Raw genomic sequence first — 6,197 nt, 5'->3', positions numbered from 1 at the left:
AAGTGGTAAAATGTCATTATCAGAGAATCTCAACTAATGTGCTTTGTGAGTTTGTTTTACCGGATTTTTGAGCGACATCGTTTAGTTTTGTTTAACGCAAGTCCTCATGGTTGGGGTATACATCATTTGCAAATATTATACAAAGAATAATTCGAGAATTTAATTCTATGCATGCATATCTCGGAATGCTTACTCCGTATTCTTTGGTCTGTGCTGGAACAAAGGAAAACCCAGGTCCACTTTGGATGTGCTCCGTTTGTCACGGTGAGATGCAAGGAGTGGGTGCATGAGTTGCGCTCAAATCGTCCATGTCAGCTACTACGACAGGAACTATTTGGGTGCATGCTGCGTGAACACATCCCTCAATGAGTCGTCGTCATCAGAATATGTGACTCTCCGGCAGTACCTCCAACAGCAGCCGTCGCTATTCTAACCCTGAAAAAGCATTATTTTTGCAATTTAATTACAATGGACGCCGAGGTATGTTCGAGGAAATAGTGGATTTTTTGACTCCAAAGAATATCACGGGGTATTAGCTTTCCTGTTGCATCAGTATATTCAATACAGACCTATCTCGCTTAAGTCTGGCTCTAATAGACCGTACATGACATGTGTGGGGGTAGCAGTCAGGTGTGGAACTGTCGAGGTAGCGTTCCTTTACGTATGTATCCCACGGATAAATAGCTATACTCCAGGTTATAGGCCCATATTAGCCTGCTTTTGGAAGGTCATAACCGTATGGTGTTGGGGAACTTTAATGCACATTATGAGTTGAGTCATTCGGACCTCGGAAACGACCAGATGGGTATAGTGCAGGCCGAACAGGTTGATAGCTCTACGTTTTGCGCTGTCAATGGAGATGCTTCCAGGCATAAGAATCGTGTCAACGTGGTGTGTCAAATTATGTCACCAGGAAACCAGTCGTTTCTCTTGGGTTAGACCATCTCCCTTAATAGCTTCAATCAGCTGACCGCCCGATTTCATCAACTCCTGACGCCCCACTTTCATCATTTATTTGAAAGCTAATTGGCCTAGTTTCAAAGAGTTCTCTAATCACCGTTTCAGAGATCTGTCCAACCGCTCTGATGACATTCCGAGACAGCCGGTAGCCATATACCTGCTTGTCGAAAACCCAAAGTGAAACCAAATTTCCCAACAGAGGCGATGTGATTGGCAAACGAACGTGATGAGTTTCGTGGCCCCAAAGTCAGGTAACTGGCACTGGAAATTAACATATAAGCGGAACAAGTGGCTAAATCAACTGAGCAGTTGCAACATTGGAAGCGGAATTAGTGAATTGTGGCCAACGGCGAAGTCACTCTCGAACCCTGGTAAGGAAACAAGATATGTCCTCAGTCGCGTTTACCAATGTTACGCTGTCTGATCCGAAAAGGTGTGCAAATTTTTTAATCGACAATTTGTCGAGCACCCCCGATGTAACAAGGCGAAGGTAAAAGTATTATTTGGCATTAGATCTCTTCCTGCGGAAGAGGAACCACCGCATTTTACAATGGGTGATGTTGCAAATGTCATTAGGAACGTTAAGACATTAAATGCGTTAGGCCCTGACAGCTGGATAAGTAAGGAGTTGAGATTCTTACGAAAGTTCTCAAACTGTCGCTAGCCCGAAATCTGGAAAATGGCAGGGTGGTTCCGCTACTGAAGCCAGGCAAGGATGCCAGCAAAGGTGAATCGTACAAACCGATTTCGCTTTTGTCGCACGTAAGAAAGCCTCTTGAGGCTTTACTCCTCCCAAGCATGACCAATAGCTATCCAGTTGCCGATCATCAGTATGGTTTGCCGGAGCAGCACAGCACGACAACAGCGCCACCACCACACATACTAGCCCAGGACTTTTGTGAAAATATCGAGCAGACTACCTTCCGCACGTAAAAAATTTTCTTGAGGCTTTACTCCTCCCCAGCATGACAAAAAGCTATGCAGTTGCCGATTATCAGTATTGTTTGCCGAAGCAGCACGACAACAGCGCTCCCACCACACATATTATCGAGCAGACTTCCCTCCGGCCATGTTTGAAACGTTAAATAATAAATTATATGTGTGAACGCCAGTCGTACGTGGAATTTAGGAACAAGAAGTCGTAACCCTGTTGACTGAAACAGGGAGTTCCACAAGGTGGAATGATATCTTCAGAAATATTTAACCTCTACCTTTCCTGTATTCCACCCACTCCAAACTGCATTGAGGTCCTAATGTATGCGGATGATTGTACAATCTTGGCGGCAGGTACTTTCCCTGATGTCATGAAAGGCAGCACTCCTATTAGATCAATATTACGACCTTTTTCCATGGGAGGAATATGCAAATTTCCGCCAATAAATCTACGGCCACTATGTTCAGCAAATGACTGCAGAGGTGAGCACTGTGTTGACCGACCACCATCTATCACAAGTTTCTAGGGGCCACATGCGACAGTATGTTCACTTCATCCGCGCACAGCTATATGTGATAGGCTGAGATGTAGGAACAAGGTCCTCAAGTCCCTTGCAGGCAGCACTTGGAGTGGAGATCTTGTTGACCACATATAACGCGATAGCTCGGTCAATGGTTAGCTATAGGACGCTAGTTTATTCCGCGAATTAAAATGGAAAATATTCAAATCAGTCAGAATGTCGACCTGGAAGTTGCAACAGAATGTCTCCTCATGTCTTCAGTGGACCATCTACATGAGTAGACAAAGATTCTTCCAATACAGCAACACAATGGCATGTTCTTGTTACAGTACTTGCTCTGGTGTTACATGGAGAGCCATACTGATCACCATCAGAGATGGTCTGTATGACGACTTTTTAGGTTTTCGACGGTCAGAAAGGTGTAAACGTCGAAAACGTCATATACGCGTAGAAAACGTATAAAAAGTAGTAAACGTCATAAACCTAAAAAAATGTGTGTTACCATCATATTTTTCACTTAATATTAATTTTGCAAACCGATCTGTGTTATTGAAGGGCCTCCGTACCTTTTTTGAAAATAACAGCATATTTTTATTAATATTGTAATTTTTAAAATAACTAAAATAATTGAATAAATTGGATTACGCACTTAGCACGCCATCTACAATATATTTCGAACATTACCACTGATTTACGTATCACTAAAAGCACACGGTGAAACTTTCATCCAAAAGTTGAAGGATGAAGGATATCCTTCACCCAAGCTCCTCTCGCCGAAAAGCTGTGAAAGTTTGGTATGAAAGTTTCAAAGTGTGGCTTTAGAGTACGATTCAAAGAATTTGCGGGTGAAGTAATAAACAAACATATGTATGTATAATGCCCATATAATATAAAAAAAATATATAAAATGTATATATTAAAGTTAAATCTTGTTATGCCTGTTTTTTTAATATAATAGGATCTCAAATGGAATAATAAAATGAGGTATATTGTTATGTAAAAAACATCGATTTTTAGGTTATAAAAATCGTTTGTTTATTCTGTCAAAAAACCTTGTTTTTTTTGCTAGATTTACGACGTTTCCGACGTATGTAATATACGTCTGATATGTATGTCAGATACGTCATTATTGACGACAGACCATCTCTGATCACCATATGGTGGATAGAACCAACCCCATGCATGTCAGGCTCTAGAGCGGTCTAACAATACATGAAAGTTTAAATAGCCTTCACACAGCCTTAAACAACTAATGTGTGACTGCGGTCCTCGAAGATCATCCCCCATCTATCGCAGCTGAGGAGCGTCAGCTGCCACGACAAACCAGAGTAGTTTTGGCTCAACTACGCCCAGCATGCGGAACAGGCCCACACGACACAGTGCACCATTTCGACTGCCCTGTCAAACCCACTCAATTAACTCCAGTAGCTGTGTGGTTACAACCCATCGAAGCAGCCAAATTCCTAGAACTGGATATATACCCAAATTAAGCAGAAAAATTGAATTTCGAAAAAACACAAATTATCATTTTTTATACATTTTTTGTATATTTGACTCACAAACGTTTACATTTTGTCCATTGAAACCCCAAACCAAACGTGGTCCTCAATAATGAATCTATAGAAATTAAGTTGGCCCTCGCTCTCCAAAAGCTCCCAAACACTTTGAAGACCCACGGGAAAGAACTGTTTGCTGATGAGCGTGCGATCAAAGTTAAGTAGGTATATACAACTACTTCGCAAGGAGGACAACATCGTATTTAATTGATCCGCTTCTGTTGTAGGCCTATGACACAGATTCCATGAAGTTTCTTTATAACCCTAGTCTTCAGATTAAAGAGGGCATGAACACTTTCCTACAACCAAAATGTGACTCATCGAATGTATGCTTGGACGAATTTCCTTTCAGATAATTTGGAATTGATTTTGCCATGTCCATCCGTCTGGCTGAAGCACACGATATTACCTAATATCTTGTCCAAACCCAGTACAAAGTTCAAAGATGGGCCACTCTTTTGGGTACCTACCCCCACTCTTTTGGGTACCTACCCCCAAAAGGTCAAAATTTTTCTCAAAAATAGTTCGCACGATAACTCTCTAAGGGCCCAACCGGTTGTCTCCATTTTGCACATCGTAATATTTCTTCCAGGCATAGACGAGGTTCGTATATGCGCTATATCGGCCCACACCTTCGGGTACCTTCCACATAAAATTTCGGAAAAGTGTAGTATAAGATTTGCTTTCGAATCGTTTTAATTTTTTTTACTACTGGTTGTTCTCGGAACCACTGTTACGACGGTAAAAGTTTTTTCAGAGGCAAGTCAACTCTTCGTGAGAAAATAGCTCAAAAGCAGTAAAAACCCCCTTCGGCCACCATGTGTAGCGGCTGGTGCTGACGACAATAGCTTCGTTCCCGTACTTTTTAATAGTAAAACTCGTAAAAGAGAGAACTGTGAAAAATTGTTCTCACACAAAAGTTTTTTGAAATTGAAACTGGAACTAATGTCAAAGTCCGGCGTACCAGCCAATCAGTCGCCGGCAACCATGTCACTATTTTTTACACGCTCGAATTTTTCGAGTAAAATTTTTTTAAAGAGAACGTAATTCAGTGCCATTTTTGTTTAAAGAGAAGTGAACATTTTACAACATTTTTGTGTACGGGAACGGTTTTTCGGGTAAAATGTATAAAAGTCGTAAAAATTGTAAAAACTTTTTACTTCTGGAACAAAGCTAATTTTCGTAATATTTCTGTAAATCTAAGATAAAGTTCGAGGATGTTGCTTATCGGTCCACTCTTTTCGGTACCTCCCCCACAAAAGTTCACATTTTCGCTAAAATCCGATTTGGTCCAAACGTTGGCTCTCCTAATAATTTTTTCCAAACTTAGTTTAAGTTCGTAATTCACCATATAGATCCACTCCTTAGGGTAACTCCCTCACAAACGTTTTACATTTTAGTTTGAGTGCAGTTTAAGGCCTGCTCTGTGAATTCCTTTGAAAATTTTTACCGAAGGCACTCCTTATGGTCCTGTTTACAGCAATATCAGTTTTTTTCGTGGCAAAATGACCCAAAAGCTCCAAAATGTATGGTGTCCAACTGAAATGATTGGTGGACGCAATATCTATCGAAAGGAAAGACTACCAAAATAAAAATCCTCTTCCAAAATGGACAATGCGGTCTATTCCTTCAGGTACTTCCTGTGCAACATTTATGAGCTTTAATCCAAATACATATTTTTGTCGGCAAGTACAGGCGTCCGAAAAGGACCAAAAAATTCGGAAAACCCCTAAAATTGTTGGTGAAAAAGGATTTGGTTGTGTAGCCGGTATTCGATCTATCCATAGAAAAAAGTATCAATTCACACAGGCTGAGGATAAATGCCTGTTGCCGTTTATTTTACTCTTTGGTACTTTTTATTCTTTGTCTGTACGACTTCCTCCATAAGTCTAAATGGAGACTTCTGAGAAAAAATGCACAGTGGGTGCACCATGGGTGCCACCGTGTTGCAATGGTATGCACACCCGCCTTGCACGCAAAAGGTCTTGGGTTCGTTTCCCAGGCCAGGCAACATCAAATTTTCATCGGTGGCAAAATACCCCTCAGTGATGTTGGCGACATTTCCTGAGTATTTCAACCATGTAAAACTTCTCTACAAGTGGTGTTCTTAGGACACGCCGTTCGGACTCGGCAATAAGCAGTAGGTCCCATATCATTGAGCTAATATGAATCGGGGTGCACTCATTGATATGAAAGAAGTCTGCCCTGTCCCGTCTGGGATGTTTGT

This window comes from Musca autumnalis, unplaced genomic scaffold, assembly GCF_047663935.1.
Source record: "Musca autumnalis isolate F117 unplaced genomic scaffold, ASM4766393v1 scaffold_4, whole genome shotgun sequence".
Lineage (NCBI taxonomy): Eukaryota > Metazoa > Arthropoda > Insecta > Diptera > Muscidae > Musca > Musca autumnalis.
The sequence above is the reverse complement of the archived record's forward strand: the minus strand, read 5'-3'. Positions refer to the sequence as shown.